Genomic DNA, 22,054 nt, shown 5'->3' with positions numbered 1-22,054 from the left:
GCATCTCAACGTCTTTTGATTCCTGCCATGAATCGGCTAATAAAGTAATGTAAAGGTAGCAGCAACCATTTCTGATGAAGGGCATTGTTTATTTCATGATGTGTTTGAACTGGTGTGTCCTTTTGTGCACTTTCCGCCCAATAGTGTCCCAAATATGCTCGATATGGTTCAAATCCGGGCTACGATCTGGCCAAGGAAGATGAACCGAATTCCATTTGAACATTGGATCTTCCTCCAAGATGCTAATTTCCAATTTTGGCGAGCTCTGCACTACATTTGATACGGATAACTGTGTGTCTGTTCGTAAGCAAACGTCCCTGAAATGGTCTTATCGCACAATAACCAGTAGAGATGATTCAATCTCGAACAATTATTGTTAAAAGGCTCCTGTATGCCCACCTCTCTCTTTTCAGGATTGTATTGTATGCAATGGGTTTCTTTCTTACTAAGCTTCATCATGCTTGATTTTCCCTAGCAGGTGGCATAGGGGGTCTTTTTGGTCTCGGATAGTCTTTTATATCGTGTATTGCCTGATTTTTATTCTCTAAACGACTTATAGTGGAAAAGTGATGAACGACAATACGTGCAATTGTCACAGCGACATTCCTGCCTCTCTCATGCTGATAATCTGCCATCTTGCTGCTGTTATGAGTTGTGGAGGACCTATTTCAAGGTGTCAATCACATAACTTTATAAACTTGGTTATTTAAAGTGTTGAAAACAATGTGGATGAAACACATGTTTTGCTGTGTACGGGTACAGTAGCTGCATGTGCAGATAAGAACTTATCGAGTCGATAATTATTGATCAAACTCAGGTGATATTTAAATAGTGTTTAACTAGTTCTATTTTAACAAATTATATCATAAAAAAATAAAGAGTGTTTTTTAATTACAATTCCAATTTGGTTATATACCAGCTGCCATTCGCACTAAAGTTCTTTTTATCTTCGTCGTTTTCTTTTCGACATACCCTTGAAAAAGAAAATCAGCCAGTAATCAGCATTTTTTTATCAGTATTTACATAACACATTTTACAAACTCTTTTATCATGTTATTCGGATGGGGAAATTATGACTTTATATGACAAGAAATTGCAAATTAGTCTTTGCTGACTATGATATGTTTTTTTTGGTTTTCGCGTTCTTGTCTGACAGTTGAGTTTTTCATTAAAAGTTTTTAGTTCCTTTCGACAAAATTGAACATAGCATTATTCTTACTAACTTCAAGATTATAATTATTTTTTTTAAAACCGGTTTTTTTCTAAAGTGAATATTGATCAATATTTTCGAAGGGTTAAATATTTCTCAGTGATGTCCTGCCATGGCTTTGTTTAAATTTGTTTGTTAGCTTTTTGTTCATGAATTTTTGTCTCTAATATTTAATTAACTATGCATTTGTATTCAGATGTTGCAGATCAAATATATTCGTTCATTGTGTAATCATACGTTTTTTGATTGAGTTAAGTCTACCAATTGATATTTTATCGTGTGTTTTTCTATGTTGTGATGTTATGCTATTGTTTCAGAAAAAGGGAGAAGGTTTGGATCCATTAAAACGTTTAATCCCGCTGCAAATGTTTGCACCTGTCCTAAGTCAGGAATCTGATGTACAGTAGTTGTCGTTTGTTTATGTAATATATACGTGTTTCTCGTTTCTCGTTTTGCTTATATAGATTAGACCGTTGGTTTTCCCGTTTGAATGGTTTTACACTAGTAATGTTGGGGCTCTTTATAGCTTGTTGTTCGGTGTGAGCCAAGGCTCCGTGTTGAAGGCCGTATACTTTAACCTATAATGGTTTACTTTTTAAATTGTTATTTGGATGGAGAGTTGTCTCATTGGCACTCACACCACATCTTCCTTTTTCTATAGCACCTTTTGAAGTCTTACGCAAACGATGCGCCTGTTTTCCCTTCACAGGACATTCACTGATATATTGTAGACGAAATGCGCGTCTGGCGTAAATATAAAATTTAAATACTGGTATCTATGATGAGTTAAAACTTAAAATGCAACCACTGAGTCGACGCCATTGCTGGTAGAGATTTATTTCCCCGAGGGTATCACCAGCCCAGTAGTCAGCACTTGTGTTGACTTGGCTTATCATTGATATAATCTTATAAATTAACACCGTTTTGAATTTTTGAAAAAACTAAGGTTTTTCTACACCAGGAATAGACTGCCTTACCTGTATTTTACAAAACTACTAGGAATGTTATGTTCTCAATGTTCTTCAACTTCGTCCTTTATTTTGGCCTTTCAATCATTATTTTGATTCGAGCGTCACTAATGAGTCTTTGTAGATGAAACGCGCGTCTGGTATTTATGATGAGTTTTTTTGTGTTATGCCGCTACTGGATGACCCCCCTAATTGTTTGCCTTTTTTTAAATTTTCAGCTCTAGTTTCAGATTTTTGAACAAAGTGCCCTTCGATACCTAGCGCAAAAGAAGAGCCTGTTTCTCTTCTACAAGACCTATATAGTCATACCCCGTGACACCCCTCATTATCTTTCTCTAGAACTCCTGGAATAGGCCGACCTTACCCCCATTTTTTGGACATTTTTTTCGAATTTTGAGCTCTAGTTTCAGATTTTTGAACATAGCGCCCTTCGATACCTAGTGCAAAAGAAGCGCCTGTTTCTCCTCTACAAGACCTATATAGTCATACCCCGTGACACCCCTCATTATTTTTCTCTAGAAGTCCTAGAATAGGCCGACCCCCCTATTTTTTTGACATTTTCTTCAAATTTTGAGCTCTAGTTTCAGATTTTTGAACATAGCGCCCTTCGATACCTAGCGCAAAAGAAGCGCCTGTTTCTCCTCTACAAGACCTATATAGTCATACCCCGTGACACCCCTCATTATTTTTCTCTAGAAGTCCTAGAATAGGCCGACCCCCCTAATTTTTTGACATTTTTTTTCAAATTTTGAGCTCTAGTTTCAGATTTTTGAACATAGCGCCCTTCGATACATAGTGCAAAAGAAGCGCCTGTTTCTCCTCTACAAGACCTATATAGTCACACCCCGTGACACCCCTCATTATTTTTCTCTAGAAGTCCTAGAATAGGCCGACCCCCCTAATTTTTTGACATTTTTTCCAAATTTTGAGCTCTAGTTTCAGATTTTTGAAAATAGCGCCCGTCGATACCTAGCGCAAAAAAAGGGCCTGTTTATCCTCTACAAGACCTATATAGTCGTTCCCCGTGACACCCCTCATTATTTTTCTCTAGAAGTCCTAGAATAGGCCGACCCCCCTAATTTTTTGACATTTTTTTCAAATTTTGAGCTCTAGTTTCAGATTTTTGAACATAGCGCCTTTCGATACCTAGCGCAAAAGAAGCGCCTGTTTCTCTTCTACAAGACCTATATAGCCATACCCCGTGACACCCCTCATTATTTTTCTCTAAAACTCCTGGAATAGTCCGACCCTACCCCCATTTTTTGGACATTTTTTTCGAATTTTGAGCTCTAGTTTCAGATTTTTGAATATAGCGCCCTTCGATACCTAGTGCAAAAGAAGCGCCTGTTTCTCCTCTACAAGACCTATATAGTCATACCCCGTGACACCCCTCATTATTTTTCTCTAGAAGTCCTAGAATAGGCCGACCCCCCTATTTTTTTGACATTTTCTTCAAATTTTGAGCTCTAGTTTCAGATTTTTGAACATAGCGCCCTTCGATACCTAGCGCAGAAGAAGCGCCTGTTTCTCCTCTACAAGACCTATATAGTCATACCCCGTGACACCCCTCATTATTTTTCTCTAGAAGTCCTAGAATAGCCCGACCCCCCTAATTTTTTGACATTTTTTTTCAAATTTTGAGCTCTAGTTTCAGATTTTTGAACATAGCGCCCTTTGATACATAGTGCAAAAGAAGCGCCTGTTTCTCCTCTACAAGACCTATATAGTCACACCCCGTGACACCCCTCATTATTTTTCTCTAGAAGTCCTAGAATAGGCCGACCCCCCTAATTTTTTGACATTTTTTCCAAACTTTGAGCTCTAGTTTCAGATTTTTGAAAATAGCGCCCGTCGATACCTAGCGCAAAAAAAGGGCCTGTTTATCCTCTACAAGACCTATATAGTCGTTCCCCGTGACACCCCTCATTATTTTTCTCTAGAAGTCCTAGAATAGGCCGACCCCCCTAATTTTTTGACATTTTTTTCAAATTTTGAGCTCTAGTTTCAGATTTTTGAACATAGCGCCTTTCGATACCTAGCGCAAAAGAAGCGCCTGTTTCTCTTCTACAAGACCTATATAGTCATACCCCGTGACACCCCTCATTATTTTTCTCTAGAACTCCTGGAATAGTCCGACCCTACCCCCATTTTTTGGACATTTTTTTCGAATTTTGAGCTCTAGTTTCAGATTTTTGAATATAGCGCCCGTCGATACCTAGTGCAAAAGAAGCGCCTGTTTCTCCTCTACAAGACCTATATAGTCATACCCCGTGACACCCCTCATTATTTTTCTCTAGAAGTCCTAGAATAGGCCGACCCCCCTATTTTTTTGACATTTTCTTCAAATTTTGAGCTCTAGTTTCAGATTTTTGAACATAGCGCCCTTCGATACCTAGCGCAAAAGAAGCGCCTGTTTCTCCTCTACAAGACCTATATAGTCATACCCCGTGACACCCCTCATTATTTTTCTCTAGAAGTCCTAGAATAGCCCGACCCCCCTAATTTTTTGACATTTTTTTTCAAATTTTGAGCTCTAGTTTCAGATTTTTGAACATAGCGCCCTTCGATACATAGTGCAAAAGAAGCGCCTGTTTCTCCTCTACAAGACCTATATAGTCACACCCCGTGACACCCCTCATTATTTTTCTCTAGAAGTCCTAGAATAGGCCGACCCCCCTAATTTTTTGACATTTTTTCCAAATTTTGAGCTCTAGTTTCAGATTTTTGTAAATAGCGCCCGTCGATACCTAGCGCAAAAAAGGGCCTGTTTATCCTCTACAAGACCTATATAGTCGTTCCCCGTGACACCCCTCATTATTTTTCTCTAGAAGTCCTAGAATAGGCCGACCCCCCTAATTTTTTGACATTTTTTTCAAATTTTGAGCTCTAGTTTCAGATTTTTGAACATAGCGCCTTTCGATACCTAGCGCAAAAGAAGCGCCTGTTTCTCTTCTACAAGACCTATATAGTCATACCCCGTGACACCCCTCATTATTTTTCTCTAGAACTCCTGGAATAGTCCGACCCTACCCCCATTTTTTGGACATTTTTTTCGAATTTTGAGCTCTAGTTTCAGATTTTTGAATATAGCGCCCTTCGATACCTAGTGCAAAAGAAGCGCCTGTTTCTCCTCTACAAGACCTATATAGTCATACCCCGTGACACCCCTCATTATTTTTCTCTAGAAGTCCTAGAATAGGCCGACCCCCCTAATTTTGTGACATTTTTTTCAAATTTTGAGCTCTAGTTTCAGATTTTTGAACATAGAGCCCTTCGATACCTAGCGCAAAAGAAGCGCCTGTTTCTCTTCTACAAGACCTATATAGTCATATCCCGTGACACCCCTCATTATTTTTCTCTAGAACTCCTGGAATAGGCCGACCCTACCCCCATTTTTTGGACATTTTTTTCGAATTTTGAGCTCTAGTTTCAGATTTTTGAACATAGCGCCCTTCGATACCTAGTGCAAAAGAAACGCCTGTTTCTTTTCTACAAGACCTATATAGTCATACCCGGTGACACCTCTCATTATTTTTCTCTAGAAGTCTCAGAATAGGCCGACCCCCCAAATTTTTTGACATTTTTTTCAAATTTTGAGCTCTAGTTTCAGATTTTTGAACATAGCGCCCTTCGCTACCTAGCGCAAAAGAAGCGCCTGTTTCTCCTCTACAAGACCTATATAGTCATACCCCGTGACACCCCTCATTATTTTTCTCTAGAAGTCTTAGAATAGGCCGACCCCCAAAATTTTTTGACATTTTTTTCAAATTTTGAGCTCTAGTTTCAGATTTTTGAACATAGCGCCCTTCGATACCTAGCGCAAAAGAAGCGCCTGTTTCTCCTCTACAAGACCTATATAGTCATTCCCCGTGACACCCCTCATTATTTTTCTCTAGAAGTCCTAGAATAGGCCGACCCCCCTAATTTTGTGACATTTTTTTCAAATTTTGAGCTCTAGTTTCAGATTTTTGAACATAGAGCCCTTCGATACCTAGCGCAAAAGAAGCGCCTGTTTCTCTTCTACAAGACCTATATAGTCATATCCCGTGACACCCCTCATTATTTTTCTCTAGAACTCCTGGAATAGGCCGACCCTACCCCCATTTTTTGGACATTTTTTTCGAATTTTGAGCTCTAGTTTCAGATTTTTGAACATAGCGCCCTTCGATACCTAGTGCAAAAGAAACGCCTGTTTCTTTTCTACAAGACCTATATAGTCATACCCCGTGACACCCCTCATTATTTTTCTCTAGAAGTCTTAGAATAGGCCGACCCCCAAAATTTTTTGACATTTTTTTCAAATTTTGAGCTCTAGTTTCAGATTTTTGAACATAGCGCCCTTCGATACCTAGCGCAAAAGAAGCGCCTGTTTCTCCTCTACAAGACCTATATAGTCATTCCCCGTGACACCCCTCATTATTTTTCTCTAGAAGTCCTAGAATAGGCCGACCCCCCTAATTTTGTGACATTTTTTTCAAATTTTGAGCTCTAGTTTCAGATTTTTGAACATAGAGCCCTTCGATACCTAGCGCAAAAGAAGCGCCTGTTTCTCTTCTACAAGACCTATATAGTCATATCCCGTGACACCCCTCATTATTTTTCTCTAGAACTCCTGGAATAGGCCGACCCTACCCCCATTTTTTGGACATTTTTTTCGAATTTTGAGCTCTAGTTTCAGATTTTTGAACATAGCGCCCTTCGATACCTAGTGCAAAAGAAACGCCTGTTTCTTTTCTACAAGACCTATATAGTCATACCCGGTGACACCTCTCATTATTTTTCTCTAGAAGTCTCAGAATAGGCCGACCCCCCAAATTTTTTGACATTTTTTTCAAATTTTGAGCTCTAGTTTCAGATTTTTGAACATAGCGCCCTTCGCTACCTAGCGCAAAAGAAGCGCCTGTTTCTCCTCTACAAGACCTATATAGTCATACCCCGTGACACCCCTCATTATTTTTCTCTAGAAGTCTTAGAATAGGCCGACCCCCAAAATTTTTTGACATTTTTTTCAAATTTTGAGCTCTAGTTTCAGATTTTTGAACATAGCGCCCTTCGATACCTAGCGCAAAAGAAGCGCCTGTTTCTCCTCTACAAGACCTATATAGTCATTCTCCGTGACACCCCTCATTATTTTTCTCTAGAAGCCCTGGAATAGGCCGACCCCCCTAATTTTTTGACATTTTTTTCGAATCTTGAGCTCTAGTTTCAGATTTTTGAACATAGCGCCCTTCGATACCTAGCGCAAAAGAAGCGCCTGTTTCTCCTCTACAAGACCTATATAGTCATACCCCGTGACACCCCTCATTATTTTTCTCTAGAACTCCTGGAATAGGCCGACCCTACCCCCATTTTTTGGACATTTTTTTCGAATTTTGAGCTCTAGTTTCAGATTTTTGAACATAGCGCCCTTCGATACCTAGTGCAAAAGAAGCGCCTGTTTCTCTTCTACAAGACCTATATAGTCATACCCCGTGACACCCTTCATTATTTTTCTCTAGAAGCCCTGGAATAGGCCGACCCCCCTAATTTTTTGACATTTTTTTCGAATCTTGAGCTCTAGTTTCAGATTTTTGAACATAGCGCCCTTCGATACCTAGCGCAAAAGAAGCGCCTGTTTCTCCTCTACAAGACCTATATAGTCATTCCCCGTGACACCCCTCATTATTCTTCTCTAGAAGTCCTAGAATAGGCCGACCCCCCTAATTTTTTGACATTTTTTTCAAATTTTGAGCTCTAGTTTCAGATTTTTGAACATAGCGCCCTTCGATACCTAGCGCAAAAGAAGCGCCTGTGTCTCTTCTACAAGACCTATATAGTCATTCTCCGTGACACCCCTCATTATTTTTCTCTAGAACTCCTGGAATAGGCCGACCCCCCTAATTTTTTGACATTTTTTTCGAATTTTGAGCTCTAGTTTCAGATTTTTGAACATAGCGCCCTTCGATACCTAGCGCAAAAGACGCGCCTGTTTCTCTTCTACAAGACCTATATAGTCATACCCCGTGACACCCCTCATTATTTTTCTCTAGAACTCCTGGAATAGGCCGACCCCACCCCCATTTTTTGGACATTTTTTTCGAATTTTGAGCTCTAGTTTCAGATTTTTGAACATAGCGCCCTTCGATACCTAGCGCAAAAGAAGCGCCTGTTTCTCTTCTACAAGACCTATATAGTCATTCTCCGTGACACCCCTCATTATTTTTCTCTAGAAGCCCTGGAATAGGCCGACCCCCCTAATTTTTTGACATTTTTTTCGAATCTCGAGCTCTAGTTTCAGATTTTTGAACATAGCGCCCTTCGATACCTAGCGCAAAAGAAGCGCCTGTTTCTCCTCTACAAGACCTATATAGTCATTCCCCGTGACACCCCTCATTATTTTTCTCTAGAAGTCCTAGGATAGGCCGACCCCCCTAATTTTTTGACATTTTTTTCAAATTTTGAGCTCTAGTTTCAGATTTTTGAACATAGCGCCCTTCGATACCTAGCGCAAAAGAACCGCCTGTTTCTCCTCTACAAGACCTATATAGTCATACCCCGTGACACCCCTCATTACTTTTCTCTAGAAGTCTTAGAATAGGCCGACCCCCAAAATTTTTTGACATTTTTTTCAAATTTTGAGCTCTAGTTTCAGATTTTTGAACATAGCGCCCTTCGATACCTAGCGCAAAAGAAGCGCCTGTTTCTCCTCTACAAGACCTATATAGTCATTCTCCGTGACACCCCTCATTATTTTTCTCTAGAAGCCCTGGAATAGGCCGACCCCCCTAATTTTTTGACATTTTTTTCGAATCTTGAGCTCTAGTTTCAGATTTTTGAACATAGCGCCCTTCGATACCTAGCGCAAAAGAAGCGCCTGTTTCTCCTCTACAACCTATATAGTCATACCCCGTGACACCCCTCATTATTTTTCTCTAGAACTCCTGGAATAGGCCGACCTTACCCCCATTTTTTGGACATTTTTTCGAATTTTGAGCTCTAGTTTCAGATTTTTGAACATAGCGCCCTTCGATACCTAGTGCAAAAGAAGCGCCTGTTTCTCCTCTACAAGACCTATATAGTCATACCCCGTGACACCCTTCATTATTTTTCTCTAGAAGCCCTGGAATAGGCCGACCCCCCTCATTTTTTGACATTTTTTTCAAATTTTGAGCTCTAGTTTCAGATTTTTGAACATAGCGCCCTTCGATACCTAGCGCAAAAGAACCGCCTGTTTCTCCTCTACAAGACCTATATAGTCATACCCCGTGACACCCCTCATTATTTTTCTCTAGAAGTCCTAGAATAGGCCGACCCCCCTAATTTTTTGACATTTTTTTCAAATTTTGAGCTCTAGTTTCAGATTTTTGAACATAGCGCCCTTCGATACCTAGCGCAAAAGAAGCGCCTGTTTCTCCTCTACAAGACCTATATAGTCATTCTCCGTGACACCCTGATTATTTTTCTCTAGAAGCCCTGGAATAGGCCGACCCCCCTAATTTTTTGACATTTTTTCGAATCTTGAGCTCTAGTTTCAGATTTTTGAACATAGCGCCCTTCGATACCTAGCGCAAAAGAAGCGCCTGTTTCTCCTCTACAAGACCTATATAGTCATACCCCGTGACACCCCTCATTATTTTTCTCTAGAAGTCCTAGAATAGGCCGACCCCCCTAATTTTTTGACATTTTTTTCAAATTTTGAGCTCTAGTTTCAGATTTTTGAACATAGCGCCCTTCGATACCTAGTGCAAAAGAAGCGCCTGTGTCTCTTCTACAAGACCTATATAGTCATTCTCCGTGACACCCCTCATTATTTTTCTCTAGAAGCCCTGGAATAGGCCGACCCTCCTAATATTTTGACATTTTTTTCAAATTTTGAGCTCTAGATTAAACAATGACATAAAAGGTGCTATATTTTACAGGGTAGGACTACTTTTACATACGTTCTAAATTGAAGAGGGGGCATAGGTGGCCCTACACCTACAAATAATCCGTTGATAGATGCATAGTTATTGTGGTACTGAATATTAGCCTAAAAAGTTATGCGACTTGTTAAATCAATAGATTGGATAAAAACCATTTCAAAATTGAGTTTAAATTGCTATATTTTAACTGATTTTCTGCCTTTTTAAATATTTTTTTATTTAACGGCCGTTGTTGTCTGATTCTGTTTTTTGGTTTCTCGATATATCGCCTTATTGTTCGCTGGCTTATTGTTCGCTAGCTATTGTTCGCTAGCTTCTGCCTGGTTAATCAGTGCAGAATATTTTATTTCATGTTGCTATATTATACTGATAGGGTCTGAGTCTTTTGCAATTTTTATATAAACATGAAGATTGCATTTTTGGGTTCATGCATAAATTTTTTTTAAGTCAAACAGTCCTAGAATGTAGACGGTAGATTTGCTTAAAATTGGTGTAAGGAAGATATTATTTGAAGCAAATTTTACAAATATATCTTTTCATTATTAAGTCTTTTAAGTTTTTGCAGTGAACATTTACATATAATTGTCAATATTTTTTTTTATACATAAATAACTTAGTTAAGAAGATGCGGTTATAATTTCAAATGAGACGACTTTCCACTAGAGAGCAAATGACCTGGAACTTGATAACTCAATAAATGTGACCATATTGCTTTCAACAATGAGAAAAACCTATATTGCAAAGTGAGCTATAAAAGGCCACAAAATAGAAATGTAAAACAATTCCATAGAGAAAACTTAGTCTGATTTATGTTAAAAATGAATTAAATACAAATATGATATACAGCAACTGAAGTACAGGTTCTCGACTTGGGACAGGCACATTCAGAATTCAAAAGTGGTGGGCTTAAACATGTTGGCCAGCACCAAACCCCCTTCTTACCTTGGACAATGATTTAACAGTACCATATATGAAGTTGAACTATGAAAATCAGGTGATTAGGACTGAACTTGTATTGTATTTACTGGCAGTTACTGCTAGTTCAAAGTCAATAACAACTTGTAAAAAAATTCTGTTTCTTAAGACTAAAGTATCAATCAGCACACATCCAATCGATTTAAGTGTAAAGATGTAATTAACAGTCTAATTTATGACTTATGACTGTGCAACAAGAAATATTACAGAAATCCACTTATAGAATAAGAACAAGTTCATGCCAAATGAATAAAAGCACTGCTCTGTTTTAAAGATGCACATTAGAGGGGCGGATCCCAGATGTCCCGATTCAAATGCATCGTTCTAAAAAAAAAAAGAGGTGTGGATTTGTACTGCATTTACACTGTCTCATTCTCATTCACATTCTGAGCAGTCCTCCAAAGTCCATGCCCCATACTTCCATGCATTGATCTTCATCTATAAAAATAAAGCCTGATAAATGACACTGGTGTGGTTTTCTTATTAGTTACAGTAATAATTTTCACTAATTATACCCCCGCTTTGAAAAAAAAGGGGAGTATACTGTTTACCTCTGTCTTTCCTTCCGTCAGTCCGTCAGTCTGTCAGTCAGTCCGTCCGTCCCATGAATATTTTTCGTCACATTTTTCTCAGGAACTACACTACCAGGATTTCTGAAATTTGGTTACAGGCTTGATATTAGTCCGCTATACCGTGTGATGCGTTTTCAGATTCATCACTCAACAACTTCCTGTTTACCGAACACTTGTTTGATTTTACACATGATAGCCAAGTTGGAAATTTATTGTCACATTTTTTTCAGGAACTACAATACAAGGATTTCTGAAATTTAGTTAAAGGGTTAATATAAGTCAGCTATACCTTGTGATGCGTTTTCAGATTCATCACTCGACAAATTCCTGTTTACCGAACACTTGCATATTTTTACAAAATTAATATTATCCACTTGCGGCGGGGGTATCATCAGTGAGTAGTAGCTCGCAGTTTCACTTGTAATCTTTTGAACTTATCAATGATGATATGACTTGCAGAATGTTTATGCTCCAAAGTAAGAGAGTTCCAGACTTCTGCTCTTATGTGTGTGCAAAAATGTAATATTCTACAGCACGATTGTATATGCCATTTGCTAAGGTGAGCTGCATGCCTTTTTCTCGTTAATTATTTTGTCATTCATTCTTCCGTTGGTCTTTCCTTTTTTTAATTTTTATTCATTTGGTTATGTCAGGCCTGGTTTAGACTATACGGTTATAATTTTGCTCATTGTTCATTGATGTCGTAACGGTATGGTGGACTACAATACTTTAACCAAGGTCATTTCATAGATATTTGTGGACCGAGCAATAGTTAAGCCCTTTTTCCAATATCCGTACGGTTTCACCTAAAAATTTCTAAATTTTCCCGTTTTTCTATGTCATATGAATTAGAATATACTACAAATAACTTGCATTTGCTATTTTCTATCAATTTTTAAGTTTTTTTTAGTTTCCACAGCGGTCATACTTATTTCTTTTACCTTGTTTATGAATTCCCTACTCTGCCTTCTTGGTCATCATTGTCATATTTTACTTTTTCTCTATTTTATTGGGGGGTTAATCCCTACACGCAAATACAAACAAATGGACATCACTGTTTTCTTCTCAAAACCAGTGAGGCCGTCAACAAGGAGCAACAATTGCATCTTTTTCGTGTGAGGATAAATCCCCCCTCTTTGTTCCCAAAGATATAGAGAAGGACCTTTACCATCGCATGGAACTATTAGCCGTGTAAAACAGCGAGACAATGTTAGCATTTAGAAAAAAGATCCGTATAAAATAAAAGATTTACAATATTGAATTCGAAGTGTTTTTATTAAATCTTAATATATGTAAATGTGAAAAATATTCATTTTATTAATTTCAAATGCAACCCATCTCCCGGCCAGCCGAATTATTTTTACTTAATTATATACCCCAAAAAGCACCATGATGTTTAATTTGAGGTAAGCAGTTAAAATGTCAAATTTCTACCGTGTCAGGATAATAGCAAAACTGAAAACAAAATAAAGTCAATATGATTAAATCTATGAGGTTTAACTATTTACTAAGGCCCTTTCCATTTTGGAAGATGATTGATTTGTTGCATGCATTTCCCAGAAGGATAGTACATTTGTATATATACAACTCCTTGGTTTAACATCACAGTCAAATATACATATCTTGAAATTTGAAAGAAAGAAAATAAATAAATCAAAGGTAAAACATTATTTTTGATACCAATATAATGACCAATCAGTATATATATATAGCTGCTTGGCATATACAGCTTGCATTCTCTGGAAAATGCATGCATGACGTATTTTCCTAACAACAAATCAATAATCTTTCCGAAATGGAAGGGGGGAGTAAAAGTACTATCAGTTGTTGTCAAGATAAACACAACATATTCGCTATTGTATTGATACTGACAAATCAGTGATTTGTGTACCACCCCAACCGTGACCCCATTAAAACCCCGATTTTGTTGATATAATACACAAAGCGTGTATGTCAATATACATGAAGTGGCCGTGAGTGGCGTATCTAGAAGTTTTCACTGACTGTCTCAGAGGGGCCGATGCAGTCTGTTGTGGTTATTCCCTATATAATCAGCCATATATTTTTTCCGCATTAAAAAAAACCGAGAGTGGTGCCACCAATGGGCTGAATGAATATAACATACATCTCTACAATTGACACCAGACGTTATTGTTGGCTGTAAGAACGATAACTCTGGTGCATCGAGACTAATTTTGTCATTGTATGGGCATTTTATAGCTTACGCGTGTCTAGCTCTCCAAATAATAAGCCTGGTGACATTGTTGAGTTTCTAATATACGGTATCTTGGTTTTGCTCATTGTTGATGGTCGTAAGGTAATATGTAGTTGCTTACATATTCATCGTTTGATCTCTGGTGGATAGTTGTATTATTGGCAATAATACACGTCTTATTATTACATTTTTTAGAATAAAAAACACAAGTACAAGAAGAAAAAGAATCAATAACATATAAAATGTCTTTCCAATCATCCGCTATCAAAACTAAAAGATAGAACGACTTCTGCATCTATCACTTATAATTCGTTAATATGTTATCTTTTTTAATACATTGTCGAAAAAGAAAATAATTTGCAAATTTAATAAAAATATCAAATAGATATATGACAAAAAATGCAGAAAGACTGGAAAATTAATTTAAATTTAAATTACAATCAGAACATGAACATATTCAAACTATAAATATCAACATGGCAGATTATATATGAATATTAAGATACATGTAGGTGGAAGGAAACAAATGGATATTCAAACTCATAAGTTGAAGACACTGATAACGCCATGGCAAATAACGAGAAATGACCAAAATACAAAAAACAGTGGCCAATTCTATGTTTAGGGGGTCTATAATTCAGTTTGACAGCTTTAGACATACTAATTGATCTTTTTTAACTGGACCAAATAACTACTCTACCTAGGAATTGTCTTGCTGATAAATTTTTTTTTTAATAGTCCTTGTTTCTTTCAAACCTGATTGAGATGTTATTGATGTAAAATATACCTCTTAAATTGTAATTCTAAACGCTCTTTCATATTTATCAAATTGTTTATAGGATTGGACAGATAATACTATACTTCAAACTTAGGAAAAGAAACTTGGCAAATGCAAAATTATGAGCAAAAGCAAAAGCAAAATTAATGAATTCAATCCTATTTTCTGTTGTCTATAAACATATATTTCATAAGACGTTTTAGCTATATGAATGTTTTTTTTTTACTTCAAAAGATTTTTGAATAACAGAACATAATAAATTTTTCTGAATGTAAAGTTAAAGTATATTGCAAGATGTCGATTCTTCTAGTATTGTAGAATTTTATATGCACACATCCTGCCATTTCCTTACTTCGGTTTCTAATGCGAGGAATTCGATTTTCTAGAATGGTTGCTTTGTGATATGTGTATTCAACTCAATATAAATTGACTCGAGAGTTTCTGATTTCTAGTCGGACGTTTGACGACAAAGCATCACTAAAGGTTGGAAATAGATATAACAGTTCCCTTTTTGGCTAGGTGAAGAAAACGAATATTATCCCGTTTCCCAAAATTAAAAATTATAATACAGTTTAAATCAATGCTATGCTTACACATATGATTTTTTAAAATCTTTTTTTTAACTAATGAACAATCTATATTATGAAGGTTTAACAGTATCTTTCAGATCAATGCGTTGCAATGTTACATCATAGTTACTATAAGTCCATGACTAAGGACCTATTTGGTCTTTTCATAGGTTCTCGTCTGACACCAGAATACCATTTATCTCCTTCGTGGAAACTTTCATTTCTACTTTCTGTATCCCATGCGTGTTTCTGTGGGGAAATATAATTGTTTCTCTGAACTTCAGGATACCACATTTTTTCTTCCGAATGTACAGTGTTTTTCATTCCTAGTTTTAGGTTGTTTTTCGATGGAGACACATTGTTATATTTTTTAGTATCCCTTTGGTCTGTCATTTTGTTGTTGGATTTATTCGATTTGACAATTCTGTTGTAACAAGTTGCTATTATCTGAGACAGCTGTAAGAATATAAAGGACATATATAAAAATAAGGAGATGTGGTATGAATGCCAATTAGACAACTCAAAAGTGGTAGGCAATTATATGCAACCGTACGGCCTTCAATAATGAGAAAAACCTACACCGTATAGTATAGAATGTGGCGGGGTTTAAAATGTCTTTAAGCGCCCAATCCTATGAAAATTCAGAAGCATGATATTACCTGAATCAGACATGTGACTGCAACAAGAGCTATAACAGGAGTTTGGTATGTATCTGCTGTCTCCCAGAACACGTCTATACAACCCTGCAACAGAAATCGGCACATGTAATAATATTTAAGTTTGAAAATAATTATGTGAATAAAATAAGATGACACTTAAAAGTTATGGAAACAACATCTTTACGACATCAATAATCAGAAACACTAGAGGACCATTTACAATTATCAAACAATAATCAGTTGTCTTATATAATATGTCAAGCTAATTTTTAAGGGTTACAATAAAGTATCATCTATAATCGTGTATTCTATCAAAACATATTAAGAAAAAGGACACCTACTTCTTGGTAAAAAAAATAAATTCTGCAGGAGATGTGATGCTGTCTCTCTAAGCAGCAGTTTGGTAACGTTATGAACTTTTTTTATGTGTCGAAAGAATCATTTTTCTTGATTTCCATTATAACTATACCATACCCGCGACATCGCGGATCCATGACTGAATCAAAGAATCTACGCCTTATTTTTAGCCTGCCCATTTTTAGAATTCGTATTGTCATTTGGTAAAGTCACGCTGATTAAAAGGTGCACAGTTATTCCCTGTATAGTGACGAAGATAAGGTGTGATCATTACCCGTGTTTATAGCAAATCCTGAATACACCGTTTGGTTGTGCGTATGACAGAGGCGGAACGTACAGACTAGGTAACAGGTATTTGGTAATTTTGTGACATATACCACTGGTATCGGTATCGGATTCGACCCGGAACTTGTTGGTAATTATTGGTAATATTAATTATGTGGAAAACAAAAGGGTCTGGAATAGTGTAATTTTTAATCTTCACCATTGTCCTATATTATTTGTTAAAAGTATTGCTGTTGTTTCTTTTTTTAATTTTTGGTTTTCATCTTCGTCGACATTTGCCATTATGTATTCCTAAATTCAAAGATATCCAGTGTCAAAAGTTATACGTTACCTCAAAATAAGAGATTATAAATAAGAGATTATAATAGCGTTTTTAAAATGCCGGTGAAAAACAAACCTTTATACAATTATTTCAGAACTAAATGTTCCTTCTGTTATGGAAAAGAAAGGCCAATTGATGGTCTATCAATTCATGACATTAGCATGAGTATAAGCTCAAATGGAAATTACATACCCTTTTATGAATATAATCTTTTGCTCTACAAGGTCCCTGAGAATCTCGTGGCTGAATTTCTATTGAATTGCAGCAAGCCACAGAAAAGTTGATTGTGAACGGCTTGATATAAGAATGTCCCGTTTCTCCCCATTTCTCATCAAAAGAATTTGACAGCTTGAAATCTGTGTATCCATGAATACCGCAACAGTTGAACTGAAACATTACATATATACTATGTTATAGCCTTTCTGTGTAGTTCGATAACTTTACGACAGTCATCATTAAAATCATGCATATGTAAGTACTTGCTCTAAATTGCAAGAGAAGAACGGCAATCAAATTAAATACTTAAAAACATCTTGCATAGTTTTAAATGAAACAGTTTTTTTTCTATGAGTGATTATAATTTATTACATTGCTCCGATTACGGATAGTTGCACTCTCAAAACATGCATTCAGCTGCTTTAATAAAGGTGGCAACTTCTTTTGATTCATTTATGCAATGTATATAGATTTTTTTTGAAACTTTCACAAATTAAAGTTATATTTATATACATTAAAAATTTAGATAAGAAGAGTTGGTCAAATGTATTTTCAAGTTCTACAGGTTTATATCTTTTTATTTTTGATGCAGTTTCTTTATTTGTTAGTTTAGAAGATAATCAAAAAATACAAAAAGTCGACGGAAAACACACAACATTATATCCAAGCAACAACAAAAAAAAGACTAATAATTAACGAACACACAACAAAAAAGCTAAATAATGACAATCACTTTAGTGATATAAAGCATAACTTTAAATGTAACTTCACATACTTTAAATTCTCAGGTGATAACCTTCTCTTAAAATCAAGGTTCATAAAACATCAAGCATCTTTTTGCAATTTATTTTCTTATCAGTCTATTACTAGCATAAAGGTTTAGATGAATATAAAAAAAGTCATGAATTAACGTTTCTTGGTGCAATTTTTACTAACATACAATTATAGAGAAGCCGAATTAGTTACTATAGACGTTGCTTATTTTATTTCATTCTCTAAGTTAATAAAGACATTAATTAAATATTATTATTTAGTCAAAATAAAGAATGACAAAGATCCCTCAATCAATAAAAGAATGTGGTTGAATAATAATAATATTAAACATCACCAAGGAGAAATGATAATGCCTTAATGCCAACATATGCTATCTTGAATTATTTTTATTTATTATGACTTTTGAAGATTTATACCTGCTGCATAAAAAGGTTCCATCCAATGCTAACAGGATCGTTTGATTGAAATCCTTTATAAGATTCATCTAAACTTTTAAAAAAGTGCTTAAATATAAGTTTATTCACCTGAAAGTAAAGCAAATATAGTTCAACATATTAAAATTCGGGAATAGTGAAAAATAATCTTAATATATATGCTGGGTTCCAGTTTGTTAGCACTTAAATTCGATGATAATTGAATAAAAAACTGTGGAAGTTTTTGTTGCGGGGTGCAGCCAGTTGATATTCAAAATGTAAAATCTGTATGTAGAGTACAGATATTATGCAAAATATAAATAGTGTGGGTATGATATTGAAAACAGGCGAGGTCAAACACTCGAAATATGTTTAATTTAAAATACAGGGAATTCAGGTGCATCTAAAGGATGAGCATCGTCAATCATATTTATACAAACCATATCGGGACCAATGACACAAGCCAGTGGAAGATAAAACTAGAGGCTCTAAAGAGCCTGTGTCGCTCACCTTGGTGTATGTGAATATTAAACAAAGGACACATGACAAAATTGTGTTTTGGTGATGGTGATGTGTTTGTAGATCTTACTTTACTAAACATTCTTGCTGCTTACAATTATCTCAATCTTTAATGAACTTGGCCCAGTAGTTTCAGTGAAAATGCTGTGAAAATTTACAAAGGAGTAGGTCCGGTAAGGACCGATTTTGGCCTCAAATTTCAGGTTCATCTGACGAAAGATTTTGACCACTTTTTAAACACTTAAGTGTCTATTTTATTTGAATTAATTAGTTTATGTGAAAGATTTTAACAGATTTAGTCATTAAAAACGATCCGATTCAAGCTCAAATATGAAAATCTACCTAATATGCCGAAAAATGTCACTTTTCAGATGGTTTTTGGTAAAAATGAAAGTGGCCGCATCCGTGTTCATCCTCAACCTTAATATATTATCATAAAATACAACTTACATTTCAATATTAAGGATGAACACGAATGCGGCCACTTTCGTTTTACACGAAAACCGTCTAAAATTTAAATAAAATGCTAGAATTATGAGGATTTCAGTAATTTAGCATGACTTAATGGTGCTAATACCGGATATATGTGCATTGTATTGTCAAAAACAGTCCATATTTATGTAGCAGAAGCATTCTACTGTCCAATAAATAACTAAAGGTTTACATTTTAACAATTTTGTAAAACTGCTATATTTTGGGGCCAAAAAGGGATCTTACTGAACCTACTCCTTTTATGAAAATTGTTAAAAATTGACTATAAAGGGCAATAACTCCTTAGGGGGTCAATTGACCATTTTGGTCACGTTAACTTATTTTTAGGTCTTACTTTGCTGTACATTATTACTGTTTACAGTTTATCTCTAACTATAATAATATTCAAAATAATAAGAAAAAAACGGCAAAATTTCCTTAAAATTACCAATTCAGGGGCAGCAACCTAACAAGGGGTTGTCTGATTCATCTGAAAATTTCAGGGCAGATAGATCTTGACCTGATTAACAATTTTACCCTGTCAGATTTGCTCCAAATGCTTTGGTTTTTGAGTTATAAGCCATAAACTGCATTTTACCCCTATGTTCTATTTTTAGCCATGGCAGCCATCTTGGTTGGTTGGCCAAGTCACGCCACACATTTTAAAACTAGATACCCAAATGATGATTGTGGCCAAGTTTGGTTTAATTTGGCCCAGTAGTTTCAGAGGAGAAGATTTTTCTAAAAGATTACTAAGATTTACGAAAAATGGTTAAAAATTGACTATAAAGGGCAATAACTCCTAAAAGGGTCAACTGACCATTTTGGTCCTGTTGACTTATTTGTAAATCTTACATTGCTGAACATTATTGCTATTTACAGTTTATCTCTATCTATAATAATATTCAAGATAATAACCAAAAACAGCAAAATGTCCTTCAAAATTACCAATTCGGGGACATAAACCTAACAACGAGTTGTCCGATTCATTTGAAAATTTCAAGGCAGATAGATCTTGACCTGATAAACAATTCTACCCCTTGTCAGATTTGCTCTAAATGCTTTGGTTTTTGAGTTATAAGCCAAAAACTGCATTTTACCCCTATGTTCTATTTTTAGCCATGGCGGCCATCTTGGTTGGTTGGCCGGGTCACGCCACACATTTTTTTAACTAGATACCCCAATGATGATTGTGGCCAATTTTGGTTAAATTTGGCCCAGTAGTTTCAGAGAAGAAGATTTTTGTAAAAGTTAACGACGACGGACGACGACAGACGACGGACGATGGACGCTGACGACGGACGCCGGACGCCAAGTGATGGGAAAAGCTAACTTAGCCCTTTGGACCAGGTGAGCTAAAAAGATCAAATCATAGGTCGAAGAAAAACAATGTCTAAAAGACCAATCCCCAAAACACCACACAATAAAAAAGATGGAGCATCACCAATCATACTAATGTACAAAATATATGATGGCGATGACCGCTCTTAAACGGTGACATTGGAGAGTAATTAATTTAAAACCTATTTAAAAGTAGCATTGCAAGTTTAAATACGCTATATCATATAGGTTTAGTTGACAAGTGTAAACACCAAAGACTTTGGAAGATGACTTGTTGTCATCAAACATTGAAAATTAACATAAAAATCATTGTGTGGATGTGTGGGTGTGGGATTTCATCAGACAAAGTCAATTGAAGTGTTAGAAATGAGAAAGTGTGGTATAATTATCAATGAGACAACTCTTCACAAGAGACTAAGTAACATAGAATTTTGCTATTATTGGTCATCATATGACCTTCGAAAATGAGCAAAACCCATTCCGTATAGCAAGCTATACAAGACCCCGAATTGACAAATGTAAAACAATTCAACCGGGAAAACTGCCTGATTTCTGTACAAAGCCATAAACGAAACATAAGTTTGACAAACAGCAGCAAGCGACAACCACTGAATTACAGGCTCCTGACTTGGGACAGGATTATGTAGAATGTGGTGGGGATACACAGGTTTATTTCTTATGAAGCAAGAATTTTGCAGTCTGATTGGTTTATTACGCTGGTGTAAATAACACCCCAACCAAGTTAATCCGGTGATAAAAAAAAATCAAAAATATGTTTAAAAATAAATTTGTTCTCCAAAATAATTTTGTTTTCTAATTCCCTAAAAAACTTTTTTTTCCAAATTCCATAAAAAATGATATAAAAAAGGAGTATTTGACAATGTTCTAAATAGTTTTAGAATTGTACACCCAAGGTATAAAAAACGATTAAAGGAAGGCTTCATAAGAAATAGATTCGTTATCTTGGTGTAATCCGGGGTGTACGAAGTTTTACATCGGTGTTAAAAATGCATACACCATATGGCTGCGCCTCAGGGTGTATGAATTTCATCACCATTGGACAATTCTGCACTTCCCTGATTACACCAAGATAACTCATATTGTGGGCACCCCCTTAACCTGTGACAGTGATGTAAAAGCACAACACAAGATCGACCAATTAAGATCGGTTGAAAAGGACTTAACCCTCAGATCAATGCAAAACATAAAACAACTTACACAAAGAAAAAAGACACAAAGGACAGATCGGAAAATAGTCGAATTCGTGGAAAGTTAATGCAAAGCCAATAATAAATAATTAAAATCATCTATCTAAGACTAAAATATCAATCAGTTCACATCAAACACCCAATGGATTTAGTGTAAAGACGTCATTAACAGTAAAAGAAAAAAATGACATTGTGCAATACCAAAATATTGGTATAGACAGAATGAAGGATCGTGAGTGTACACATGTGTATGGAGCAATAATTTAAGTTGGGTTTAAGTTTATTGATAAATAAATAAATT

The 22,054-nt window shown here is 36.0% G+C and overlaps 1 long non-coding RNA gene across 1 annotated transcript; it reads right to left on the bottom strand.

The window, feature by feature from the left end:
- Window positions 1-15,278: 15,278 nt before the first annotated feature.
- On the bottom strand, window positions 15,279-16,571 carry LOC139522513 (uncharacterized). The gene is made up of 3 exons (XR_011664456.1): window positions 16,479-16,571; window positions 15,848-15,931; window positions 15,279-15,644 (listed from the first exon to the last, which is right to left on the bottom strand). It is a non-coding gene; the product is annotated as an uncharacterized lncRNA (long non-coding RNA).
- Between the last annotated feature and the right edge of the window lie 5,483 nt (window positions 16,572-22,054).

Source organism: Mytilus edulis, chromosome 5 (assembly GCF_963676685.1).
Source record: "Mytilus edulis chromosome 5, xbMytEdul2.2, whole genome shotgun sequence".
In the NCBI taxonomy this organism is placed as follows: domain Eukaryota; kingdom Metazoa; phylum Mollusca; class Bivalvia; order Mytilida; family Mytilidae; genus Mytilus; species Mytilus edulis.
This window is presented reverse-complemented; position numbering and strand designations above follow the sequence as displayed.